This window comes from Rhineura floridana, chromosome 11 (assembly GCF_030035675.1).
Source record: "Rhineura floridana isolate rRhiFlo1 chromosome 11, rRhiFlo1.hap2, whole genome shotgun sequence".
Taxonomy (NCBI): Eukaryota; Metazoa; Chordata; class Lepidosauria; order Squamata; family Rhineuridae; genus Rhineura; species Rhineura floridana.
The window spans coordinates 43962300-43976228 of NC_084490.1; positions in this window are offsets into that span (position 1 = coordinate 43962300).

Genomic DNA, 13929 nt, shown 5'->3' on the forward strand with positions numbered 1-13929 from the left:
GTTTCAGGCAACTCAGGAAATCCTTCAAGGAGAAATTCCATCATCACCCTTCCTCCCCTCTCAATCCTCAATCCTTGTTTCTCAGACTGCAGTCCATTTCCTCTTCCTTCATACAACCGAATGGAGCAAAATTGTCCATTCTTTAGTGTACTGCCTTCAAGTCGATTCTGACTTATGGCAACCCTATGAATAGGGTTTTCATGAGGCTGAGAGGCATTGACTGGTCCAAGGTCACCCAGTGAGCTTCATGGCTATGTGGGGATTCGAACCCTGGTCTCCCAGGTCGTAGTCCAACACCTTAACCACTACACCACACCGGCTCTCATTCTTTAGTACAGAGCAAGGAAAAGGGATTGCATTTGGGAAAATCCTATAAAGGGGGAGACATTTTCTCCCTAAACCACAAGTGGGGAACTTTTGGCCCTCTATATGTTGCTGAACTACTTCATTCCTGACCATTAGCCATGCTTGCTGAGCTTGATGGGAGCTGTAGGTCAGCGACATCCGGTAGGCCAAATATTCTCCACACCTGCCCTAAACCCAGACCTTGTTGGCTTAAGGATTAGGGGTGTGAAGGTGTTTCTCCTGGTTATTTCCCAAGTGTGCTCCCTCCTTTTCACACTATGGAACAGGAAACAGGGTTGGAAGGTCAGGAAACCTTTCAGGGAGGGAGTACATTTTACCCCCATTTGCATACTACAAGATGCCCATGGAAGATTAAGCTCACCAGGGGCAGCAAAGTAGTTTCAACTAGCCCAGCTGATAAAATGAACCCCCCCTTCCCACAAAGATGCATAATGTAGGCAGAATGCAAACCAAAATAGCTCTTTCTGGAAGTAGAAGTCAACAATACCCTTATGCTGATTCCACATATCTGTACAGCAGATGTATAGTGCAGACATGATCAACAGAGCTACAGGGTGAGAATAGGTGTCTTTTGGCTTCTGGGACCCATTCATGTGCACATCCTCAACCTCTCCCCTTCATTTTAAAGCCTCACCTAGGTCTAACCATCCTCTTTTTGCCCATAACATTTCTGGGTGGTGGTGGTGGTGGTGGTGGTGGTGGTGGTGGTGGTGGTGGTGGTGGTGGTGTGTGTGTGTGTGTGTGTGTGTGTGTGTGTGTGTGTGTATTACTAGAAAAGGAAGGGGAATCAGGAAGTCTGTTAAATTTGAAAATTATAGGGACCTAAAAGCCATGGGAAATCTTGTTGGTGACTACTAATGTGAAATAATTATAGCAATGTTAAGGGCCAACCTAATTCAGTATGGTATGTGTGTGTGTGGGGCAATGTATGAAATGAATCCATAGCAGATTCAAATGAATCATTATTCATGCTGATGAAATTGTCCTTCCATTACACTGATATATTCCCCTACCCAATTTATTTAAATTAAAACAGAAGATCAAAGACTGACTAAATAGGACTTGACAGGACTAGGCTCTATTTAAAAAATGCATGTTCTGGCTATTCACATTAATTTCTGTTGTGCATATTATGGGTGTAATATAAGGTTTTCTATCTTTTATATGTCATTGCACAAGTTCTTCAAACATGAGCTCCATTGGCATGGGATCACTTAGAAGAGCTCAGTGGTTACTGTCCAAAAGTAAATGTGCTCAAGTAAAGGCTATCTGCATGCCACTATTTGACTGTGAAGATTTGCCCATTAAACCTATGGTGCCTCCAAAATGACAGCTCTGAGCACTATCTAATCATTGTCCTTCTGTTGTGAATGGAATTGCAATTATTGTTCCACATTTTGGTTGGTGTTCCACTTTTGATGAGGATTCATCCACAAAGTTTCCTTCACGCTAATGGGCATGATTGTTTGGGCAAGGGAGAGACAATTCCCCTGAGCATGCCATTTAAAAAAAACATCTTGGACCCACTTGCAAAACAATTTTTATATTTGCACTAAAGCACCTCTCAAATTTCAATGCTTACTGTCAGTGTTAAAAAGTAGATAAAAATAATGTTACCAAATAGAAAGACAAGAAAGGCAGTTGTGTTTTTTTAAATCAAGATTAAAAATTTGCACTAGAACACCTTTTCATTTAAGTGGAATTGTATGACTCAAGGATAGTCAATGTGGCACCCTCTGGATGTTGCTGGACTCCAACTCCCATCAGCCTCAGCCAGTATGAACAATGGTTAGAGATTATGGGAGTTGTAGTTCAGCAATATTTGGAGGATGCCATGATGGCTACCTCTGGATTTTTTTAAAAATTAAAAGTATATAGGTGGAAAAGTGTAACTTAAAAGATCAATTAAAAATAGTGCCAAAATGGCACCAACAGGAAAGGAAATAATGAAGGTGTGTGATGACTTTCAACACCTTGACATGTAATTGTACATGTCAAAATGATGCCTCTTTAAGTAAATGAAAAAGGAACACTAATACTACATGCATGTTGTGCTACTGCTTTCTTCTTCCCCCAAAAGTTGGGTTTCCTGTGCTGTAGTCTGAGAAAAGATAGAAAAAGCACAGGAGGACAATAATTTGATGATGCCATGTAGCTGCTATAGCTCAGTGGTAGAGCATATGTTTTGCATGCAAAAGGTCCCATATTCAATCCCTGGTATTTCTATAGAGCTGGGAGACTCCTACCTGAATACCAGGAGAACTGCTGCTAGTCAGTGTCAACAATACTGGGCAAGATGGACCAGTGGTCTGACTCAGTATACGACAGCTACCCATGTATAAAGTGAGTGAATGAAGGGTGGCTATTCCTAGTAGTGTAGTGACAAATTCAGAAGTGCTGGGTCCTTTCATGGTAGTCACAACCACACACACCCCTCTCTTTTTTGCTGCTGGGTTGAGAATGAGATCCTTGTTAATGCCTTCTCCCACAACAACAGATATCCCTAGGAGCTAATAGGCATGAGAGAGTGTTGGCTACTGAAAAGAGTCTTCTCAGTGGCTAACTCACCCCTGTTCACTCTGATTGGCTCCAATCAACAGGAAAGGACAAGAAAGCATGTTAGAATATTCTTCCCAGTGGCTAGCACACTCCCCTTTCATGCTGATTGGCTCACAGGGTGCTGGAGACATATGGATCCTTCTGGGCCTTGCTCCCAAAAAAGTAAGGGGTCTAAGAAACCCCACACAACTACACCACTGGCTATTCCACAAAAAATACCTAGTATGGAAGAATGCCTAAATATATGGAAATGAGCTGGAGTGACTCTGGTTGTACTGATGGGTGAAGTACAGAAACTTTGGCTCAATTAAAAATGTGCACAGTAATTATGAGTGTTCTCAGGCATCTTTTGAGGGGTGAGAGTCATTTGTTTCCTGAGAGTTCTCTCCTCATTCATAATTTTGGCTCATGTGCATTGATGTTGTCACACAAATACATGTGCCAGACAAACACAGATAAAGTGCTTCTAGAAATAAGAAGGGACAGACCCCATTATCTGCCACTCTGTAGTGGTCATTTGGGGGGTCCCTTAAGCTGCAAAGCCCCAAGATCCAGAGCTAGCTGCACCATTATAATATACTCGTCCCCATGCTATACTTTCCCTCCATCAGTATAGCAATAAAACTATATAAGGTTACGGAGTAGCATCCAATCCTGATCTTGAGCTCTTTCATACTGTTGTGCGCACCCCAACCTCTGAGTGGTGTGAGACTTCCAGGGGTGCCAGTGCTCACCCAGGGTTGGGTTTCCTTGGAAGGAAGGTCAGCGGAGACTGTGGTGTCTTAGAGAATATATAGTTTTTATTTGCACATATATACAACCTGAGGGTAAAATGAAGGGGTTCTCGGCATTAACAGTCCATCAGATCTTGTTTCCCAAATTCTATAGCTTTGAAGGTTCAGGCACAAGGAGCAGGCCTCTCTCTGTCTCTTTCCAGCTTCACTCCAAGAAGACACTAAAAACACAAACTTCTCTTTGGCTCCAGGATGCTGGGGTGGGGGGAGGTGGAGGGCCCCTCACCAGTCCTGCTTCAGACCCTGCTTGTGTTTGCCTGGCTGACATATGTCCTTAAACTCCAATAATGCTTCTTGCTTGCACCAATGAGGGATTTCCTCCCAAAGTGAATAGCAGCTTCAGAAGATTTTCCTAAGGACTGCAGCAAGGAAGGAAAGGGTTAAAATAAATTCCCCCTTCCCTCCAAGCCTGCTCTGATCCTGTTAATTATCAGCTCCCCATCCCCAGCAGATGAAACTAGCATTAAGAAAAAAACTTTGCATCTTAGATCTAAAAACACAATTTAGGGTTGCCAGGTTCATGGCCTGAGACTGATCCTGTATCTTTAGGAGAAGAGAAAGTCAGCCAAGAGCAGATGTTCTTGCAACCCTGTAATGGGAAAAACCACAAGGTGGAATTCTCCCTTCCCCCCACACAACTTTTAAAGATACAGAAGACCTCTTGGAGGCCGGGCCTGGCAATCAAGAGGTCTTGTGTATCTTTAAAAGTTGTGCAGGGGGGAGGGAGAATTCCACATTGTGGTTTTTCCCATTACAGAGTTGCAAGAACACCTGCACTTGACTGACTTTCTCTTCTCCTAAAGATACAGGATCAGTCTCAGGCCATGAACCTGGCAACCCTACATTTAACATAATGTTTAACTCTGGGATGAAGACTCCAGAAAGTTGCCTTTTACTTCAGAGTCATTCATTGGTGATCACTTGTGGCCGAGTAAGATTGTCTTCCAGGTAAGGTCTTTAACAGTGGGTCTCTAAGTGACTGTGGAGGCCAATTCTGGATCCACGCTCCAGAGTAAACAGCACTGGGTTTGGTGTTCTAATGGCCTGACTGAGTATAAGGTATCTTCACATGTTTCACAGGTCTGATTTCAGTTTCCATTTTGCTCTGCAGTGCAGTGCTTGGTTGTTTTATGGTGCCACTGTTTCGTATTTCAGTCTTGTGTTTATTGATGATGTTATCTTTGCTGAATTTTATTATTTTTGGAAGTTGCAGAAAAGAGAGCTATATATAAAAAATAAGGGCTTGAATTCTTAGAGCTATGAAGACAGGCATGAAAGTGTTTGGGCAATGCCTAGTGAGTCACAGAACGCAGACACAGGACTGAGTAGGATAAGCTTCAGTTAGTGCAGAATTCATCTGAATTGTAATTTGTATTGTAAAGGTCTACTTTAAGGTGCTGGTACTTACCTTTAAAGCCCTAAATGGCTTAAGACCCAAACACCTGAAGGAGGATCTATTTCCATACCAACCTGCCCATGTCTTGTTTTTCATGTGAGGCCCTTCTCTGAGTATCCTCCCTAGGGGAAGTACATTATGTAGCCAGTAGCCAGTAGCAGCAGCAGAAAAAATGGAAGTAGGCACAGACACCAGAAAAAAATTGGGGGGGGGCACAGAAGGTGCAAAGTACTTATATAGGTGGACACAATATAGTAGGTGGGGGTGAGGTCCTTGTTTGGGGGGTAATTGGCCCCCCTTGGCACTGCTCCGGTATGTAGCTACAAAGGAAAGGTCCTTCTTTGTGGTGGCCCCCTGCTCTTGAATGCCCTCCTGAAAGAGATACAACTGTCACTAACATGGCAATCTTTTCAGCACCACATTAAAACATTTTAAAGAAAAATTTCCAGGCATTTTAACTGGTTATGTTTAGTCTGCATGATAGTTTTAATGTTTTATTGCTGCCTCTCATTTTGTTAATTCATATTGCTGTTGCATGTTGTTTAATTTCATTTGTATCTAGTTTGAATAGTTTTATTCATGCCCCACTCCATAGGATGAAGGCAGTCTAGAAAGATTTAGGAATATAGGAAGCTGCCTTACACTGAGAAAGACCATTGGTCCATCAAGCTCAGTATTGTCTACACTGACTGGCAGCAGCTCTCCAGAGTTTCAGACAGAGGTCATTCCCAGATCTATCTGGATATGCCAGGGATTGAATCTGGTATCTTTTGCCCAGTCCTTCCCTTAGATACATACATATGGATATCCAGCAGTACACAATCAGACTTGGCACCAGCACCTGGCATCCTAGGGCAGCTATCAGGGCCCCAGCAGGGTCCCTTAGCACTGATGCCTGCCCTGGACACCCCCACTATGTTTCTGGGCTTGTGAGCCACCATTTAAATTTTCCAGCATGTTCTGGAATGACACTACATTGGTTCCTCTGCTGCACGTAGAGAACTTAAGATGCTAAGCTCTCAGCCAACCTTGGAGCACTGCTACTGGCACTGGCACTGGAGGGAGACTACCAGTGTAAGAGGGCACTTTGCCCAGGGCCCTCTCAGACCTGGAACTGGTCCTGTAGGCAAATGCCAGGTTCCCATAGCTGTCTGTTTACCTCCTGCTAGGTGCATGGCTGGCCATGGCTAAGTTGCTTTATGAGTAGCAAACTACCTGTATATTCTGAGCTGCAGGAAATTTTAAAAGAATCCACTGCAGGGAGTAAGATGGATACATGTTTGTCACTGGGAGGCTCCAGATAATTAAACCACAGCAGGGGTCCCATTGGACTGGTGGAGCCCTACAGTTTCCTTTAAGAATCTCTAGCAAAATACTGGATTCAAGCCAATATTTGAGGTTGGCACTGAATGATAGAAGTGCTCCTATTCTGAGGAACCCAGACGCGATTTCTGTCTGGGAGAAGAGAAATATCCCAGGCACAGCCAACAGATCCTCTGGAAGAGATGAAGGATTAAATCAGAGAACCATCTGGTTGTCATCATTCATCAGTTTTTCAGGAGTAGTTTTTTCTTTTTACAAGGCACAATTCTAGACCCACTTGTATCCTCCAGCTCCTTAGGGAGAAGAGCCACCATCCCTCCCTCCTTTTACACACACAAATATTTAAAATACCACAGCAGCACAGCCAGGGTGGCCCAAAGCCCAAATTCAAGCCTCCATTTTCCAGAACTTTTAGGGAAAACTTGTGGAAGTGATCTTTTCTTGGGGGGAAAAATCCAGGATTCCCAAAAACATAAATAAAATCCTGCTTTCCACAAATCCTGTAACACCCTTTAGAGCCCTTCTTGAAAGACTATATTTAGCGTCAATAAAGTCATTTAATGTCAGACTATTGATATTTCTTGCGAACACATTTTTTGAGCAACCGAAAAGACCACTGTATACGTGGACATCACGAAATGGTCAATATAGGAATCAAATTGATTATATAATTGGATGGAGAAGTTCCATACTTTCTGCAAAAACAAGACCAGGAGCAGACTGCTGTACAGATCATGAACTGGTTGTATCGAAAATCAGAATAAAGCTAAAGAAGAACAACAAAGCAATCATAATGCCAAAATACCATTTAAATAACATCCCAGAAGAGTATAAAGATCAAATAAGGAACAGGTTTGAGGCTTTAAACTTAGTTGACAGAGAACCAGAAGAACTATGGAGTGAAGTCAGAGACGTTATCAGGGAAGAATGCAAAAAGACAATACCTCTAGTTAAAAAAAGAGAAAGACCTCAATGGGTAACTGAAGAAACTTTTCAAATGGTTAAAGAGAGAAGGAAAGCAAAAGCAAAAGGTGATAGAAACACTGTCAGAACCCTAAACGCAACAATACAGCAACTAGTACGTAGGGACAAAGAGAACTATTACAATAGTTATTGTATAGAAATAGAAGAGGACAACAAAAAGGGTAGAACAAGAGCCCTATTTCCAAAAGATTAGAGAAATGAAAGGGAAATTTAAACCAAGAGTAGGGATGTTGAATAATCAACAGGAGAACACACTGACTGACTGAGATGAAATAAAAGGAAGATGGAAACAATACACTGAAGAACTCTATAAAAGAGATGCCAGGATGACAGATTCATTCCTGGAGGAACCATATGATGAAGAACCAGAAGTTTTAGAATGTGAGGTGAAAGCTGCTCTTAAAATACTTGGAAGAAACAAATCACCAGGAACAGATGGCACACCAATAGAGTTGCTACAAATTACTGAAACTGAATCAGTCCAAATTTTGACAAAAAACTGTCAAGAAATATGGAAAACTAAACAATGGCCTACAGACTGGAAGCGTTCCATATACATGCCAATTCCAAGGAAAGGGGATCCCAGGGAATGCAGTAATTATCGAACTGTTGCCTTAATATCTCGTGCAAGTAAAGTAATGCTCAAGATTTGACAACAAAGGCTCTTGCCATATATGGAGCGAGAAATGCCAGATGTCCAAGCTGGATTTAGAAAGGGAAGAGGCACCAGAGATCATATCGCAAACATACGTTGCATAATGGAACAGACCAAGGAATTTCAGAAGAAAATCACCCTGAGCTTTATAGATTACAGCAAAGGCTTTGACAGTGTAGATCAGCCTTTCCCAACCAGTGTGCCTCCAGATGTTGGACCACAACTCCCATCAGCCTCAGCCAGCATTGCCAATAGTCAGGAAAGATGGGAATTGTGGTCCAACAATATCTGGAGGCACACTGGTTGGGAAAGGCTGGTGTAGATCATGAAAAGCTATGGAATGCTTTAAAAGAAACGGGAGTGCCACAGAATCTGATTGTTCCGATGCACAACCTATACTCTGGACAAGAGGCTTCTGTAAGGACAGAATGTGGAGAAACCAATTGGTTCCCAATCGGAAAGGGTGTGACACAAGGGTGTATTTTATCACCTTATTTATTTAATCTATATGCAGAACATATCATACGGAAAGCAGGATTGGACCAAGATGAAGGAGGTGAGAAAACTGGAGGGAGAAATATCAATAATTTAAGATACGCAGATGATACCATACTACTAGCAGAAACCAGTAATGATTTAAAACGAATGCTTATGAAAGTTAAAGAGGAAAGCACACAAGCAGGACTACAGCTGAACATCAAGAAGACTAAAGTAATGACAACAGAAGATTTATGTAACTTTAAAGTTGACAATGAGGACATTGAACTTGTCAAGGATTATCAATAGCTTGGCACAGTCATTAACCAGAATGGAGACAATAGTCAAGAAATCAGAAGAAGGCTAGGACTGGGGAGGGCAGCTGTGAGAGAACTAGAAAAGGTCCTCAAATGCAAAGATGTATCACTGAACACTAAAGTCAGGATAATTCAGACCATGGTATTTCCGATCTGTATGCATGAATGTGAAAGTTGGACAGTGAAAAAAGCAGATAAGAGAAAAATCAACTCATTTGAAATGTGGTGTTAGTGGAGAGCTTTGTGCATACCATGGACTGCGAAAAAGACAAATAACTGGGTGTTAGAACAAGTTAAACCAGAAGTAAAGCTAAAATGATGAAACTGAGGTTATCATACTTTGGACACATAATGAGAAGACCTGATTCCCTAGAAAAGACAATAATGCTTGGAAAAACAGAAGGGAGTAGAAAAAGAGGAAGGCCAAACAAGAGATGGATTGATTCCATAAAGGAAGCCACAGACCTGAACTTACAAGATCTGAACAGGGTGGTTCACGACAGATGCTGTTGGAGATCACTGATTTATAGGGTCGCCATAAGTCATAGTCGACTTGAAGGCACATAGCAACAACAACAATTGATATATCACCCTGTGTTGTTACGTTTCTACAGAACGCTTGTGTGGAGCAAGGGCTTGCGTATTGCAAAGAGCAGATCAAGTGGGTGGGTGTTGCAGTGAATCTCTGTGTGCTCGGCTTATGGAGACACATTACACTCTTGTGGAATCCCTGTCAGTGATGAGGATGAAGGTTACCCAGTGTCAGAGCAGAGGGCAAGTTTTATCTTCATTACAACACTGTGCCCAATGAGAGCTCTTCACAGTTGTGCATAGCGGTGAATGCAAATGGGTGCACTTCAGAACACCATAAAAATGCAGCATAGAACTGAAATGATTTTACTTCCCAAAATTTTCCTCTGTTGCAAATGGCCATGACATGCTCTGTGGCAATTCTCTGGATGTTCAAATGTTTCCCTGATCTGTAGGTGACCACCAATTATATTTTATTTGATTATTATATATCTGTGAACTGATATTCAATCATATTGGATAGCTGGCATGCAAAGACATGTTACAACAGTTAGCAGATTTTCTGCCTCTAGGAAACACTTTCAACCTTGATTTCTTTGACAAAAAACCTCCGCATATGACCAAACGGGACATGTTATCAGGGGAGTGCATTCATTTTGTAATGAATGAAACTTTGAGTGGCAAGAGGCTCATTCAGTTCAGTTTTCATACATTACAAAACAATACTAAGGGTAACAAATAGGTATACATGAGGTTCATTTTCATGCCCCAATGACTCTAGCTACCGAGAACCTAGCTTATTTCTATCTACATAGCCTCTTTCCTAGATTTAATGTTTTGTAGAAGGTCAGTTATAGCTTAACATCTGAAACAATTGCTAAAAAGGGACAGGCAGGCAGCAAATTACATGGGCTTACCAGGACCAGGGTGCTAGTTCTGGTCCCACTCTGATGATGTCCCAAAGGTGTTGTAATTTACTTCATTTAAATGGAAGTGCCTGTCTTCTCAGTGGATTGTGCCCTCGGGGTTTGATCTGTGTGCCTCCCACTCTTGCTACTTTTAATGTTACACTCTAAACCTGCATCTCAGGTATAGGGTTATCTAAAATATAGAATTTTGAAACAACTATTTGTCCACATCATCATCTGAATATTATTATGTATGGGGGTCTGAGTTTTCCACCAGTCGCAGCAGGTTCTATATGCCAAGTAGGGAAGCCATGATTATTCCTACAATATTAAGCCCAAACTTAGACTGTGGCAGCAAGGAACAATTTATTTCCCACCCATCCACTCCCTATCCTAAAGGAGCTATCTCTTCTCAGTTCATTAAACAGGCCAAAGTATTATGCCTATATCACAAGGAAGGGGATGATCTAAGACTGAGAGACAATGGCTTGCAGAGGGCCACTTGATTAGTTCAGGTGAGGTACTGAAGCGAAGTTGAGATATTCATTTGCTCAGAGGTATGAAGGTTAGGGTGGCCACATGTTTATAGAGGACAGGCTCTATTTGATGGCATCCTCTAGTTGAAGGGCAGTCTGGTCCAAGTCCAGTTTAAAGATAAAGAACCCTGAGAAGGGAGACCTGCAGGGGCCTTGAATTTGCCATCAATTTTGAATGTTTGTTGTAAGCCGCTTTGGGCACAGCTCACTGTGGAAAGGCGGCATATAAATACACTCAAATAAAAAAATAAAAAAATCTGGACAGCAGACTGAGCAGGCATTCAGGTTACCTGATCACAAGTTTCTAAATTTCTATTAATACATATAAATTTACATATGTAAAATGTATACAAATTAATGTCCTGCTTTGTCTTATTGGGTTATGTATTACCTCTTTTTTGGTAATGTGTAAGTGTCAGTCTTAATAGATGAGCCCTCCATTTGGAAAATCCTGTGAATCTACAAGTGAATACTAGTGAATCCAAGCTGTTATACAGGAACATAGCCAAGGCTGTGCCAGTAACTTATTGGTGGTTTTGGGACCACAGAATCGGCTTAACACCAACATTCCTTATTCACTATTGGCCAGGGAGTTTGTGCAAGATGTAGATGCCTGACTCATTTTTTGCATTTTATTACTGTTGGAAAGAATTTGGAACAACTGTCTTGACCGAACGGTTTTGCCTCTGAGTGCGCTAACGGAACTGAATGAGCTCAACAATATATATATAAAATGGGTCTTGTAAAACAGTGTCATGGGTTTCTACTACTTTCTGCAAGAGCTTTTCCCTAGAGTAGGTGTCGGGACAAGCACAAAAGATTTGGCAATTCAACTACAGCAAAAATCAAGCCAATATTGATGCACAGGCCAAGACTTTTTGCTCCTTCAGTCTTTCTCCAAAAAGTCTTAAAGTCCCTTGGTCCTGACAAGAGCCAAAATGATGGTTTGAGAGGAGGGGACACTATTCTCAAAAGTGTTCTCGTAACTTGAATTTGATTGCAAAAATTGCTAAATTTTTATTCCTAAACTCAGTTTGCTTGTGCACACATGCACACACATGCACACACGCGTGCACACACACACACACCGCTTCCCCCAAACACTATTTGGAATTGTGTTGTTTGGCCAGTTCTTTGGATTGGGCTTAAGGAAAGTGTACCTCTGCCTCACAACGAACCTGAGCCCAATCCAGTCCACCAATGTTGGGGGATCCAGTATGCTGAGCCTGCTCAATAAATGTCCATCTTTAAAGTAATAATAATGGGTTTCAGTCACTTTAAATCTGGGGTGAGGAACTCCCCCCATCCTCCAGATGTCCACATTTCTTTGGGAGAAAGTGATCAGGGACTGTATATCAACACTGGGTGAGGTCAAAGCTCAAAGTAGGTGGAATCAAAGCATACATTCACATACATACACACATACATCCAGAGGAAAAACACCTTGTTGCATACTCCTATTAACCCCAAGTCCCTGTAGTTAAGTTGAGGGACAAGGTTACTGTCAGTCTCTGCTGACTGAATGAAATAGTTTATGGCTGAAGCCAGGCCATAAATCTGTCAGGCTTGAGTTGAGGCAAAGAGGCCCTACAACTATAGTCAGTGTAAGTACTGGGTGGGAAGAGCCGAGAGAGTCCTGGGGAAACATATGAGTCCCGGGGGAGTCCAAAATCAAGGTACCGGAGATCCAATGAGTCAGGGCAGAGTCGAAGACACACGATCAGAGGCCAGGCTGGCTACAAGGAGTTATGAAAGGTCTACATGGTTTCCAGTAAGAACCCCAAGCCACTCACAGCCTTTTAAGCTCCCCTTCCTGGTTTGGCTGCTAGCAGTCATCCTTCCGACTCCCAGGAGCTTGTAGCCTTAAACAGCCAGAATGTCTGTGTTGTTTTGCTACTCACAGGCATCTTCTGCTCTGCAGGGAGTGAAGGGGCCTCCTGTTCACTCTCTGAGTCTGAGTGAGGGGCTCTAGCTGTGTCCTGAACATCTTCCAGCAATAGGAAGGTCTGGAGCTGCATCTTGGGTGATTCTGCTTGTTCCCTCTCCTGGGTCTGCTGTGATAATCCACTGCTCCTCATCCTCCTCTGATGACTCATCTGAGGGAAGTGTGATGCCCCTGTAAAAGTTGTATAGTAATTATGGTAAGTGTTGGCTTTGTAGGGTACATGTGGTAAGTAGAGTGAGTGAGAGGGGGGAGTACATGGGTTGGAATGTTGAGGAATCCTGAGTTGTGATTGGCTGAGTGTCTGGGAGGTTGAAGATATAATTGAGGGAATGAGAGTTACAGAGAGGTTGGTTGGTTGTTGTTGGTTCTGGGTTTTGGAGGGGTGGATTTGTGTTTAGGCAGGTAGTAAGGCAGGTTTTAGGACTAAGATATATAAAGAGAAAACTGTTATATGTAACCACATGCATGTTGACTGAACTTAAAGTAATCTTGTTTATTCCTTGTGTTAATAAATAGTTTTGGTTTAACAACACGCCTGATCCTTGGCTGGGATATTGCAGACCAGCAGGGTGGGCAGAGCAAATACCAAAGCTGGAAACAGTATCAATGGTGGCAGCGGTGAAGGGATAGTGTAACAGCAGCAGGTATCCAAAGCAACCCAGAGCTGTAATCTTTAAAGGCAGAGGCCTGTAAGTGCACCCAGACACTACGTAGCAATCTGTGGAGGAGACTAAGGCACAGTCTCAGGGCAGTAGTGTGTAACAGAGTGTCAGGTGGTGGTGCCTAGTAGTGGGATCATGAGAGACCTGTGCTGGAGCTAGAGGAAGAGATCCATTGAGAGACCAGACCTCAGGTGGGGGTCTGACAGGAGGCGTGACAGTTATTTGAACGTGCTCTGCTGACCAAGCTCACTGAAGGGTCTTTCCTGCCAACCCTACCCCATCCATATTCCTCCCAAAGTGCAGGGCAAGGGGAGAAAGAAAGACTGTCCTTTCCCTGTTCCCCACCATTTAGAAGATAGGGGATTTGGATAAGGAGTAGTCTAGAGAGAAGGATCAAGGCCACAACTTCCCACCGGTGGGAGATATGGTTAGGCTCTGGGTGTGTGTGTGTCTGTCTCTCTGTGTGTGTGTAAATT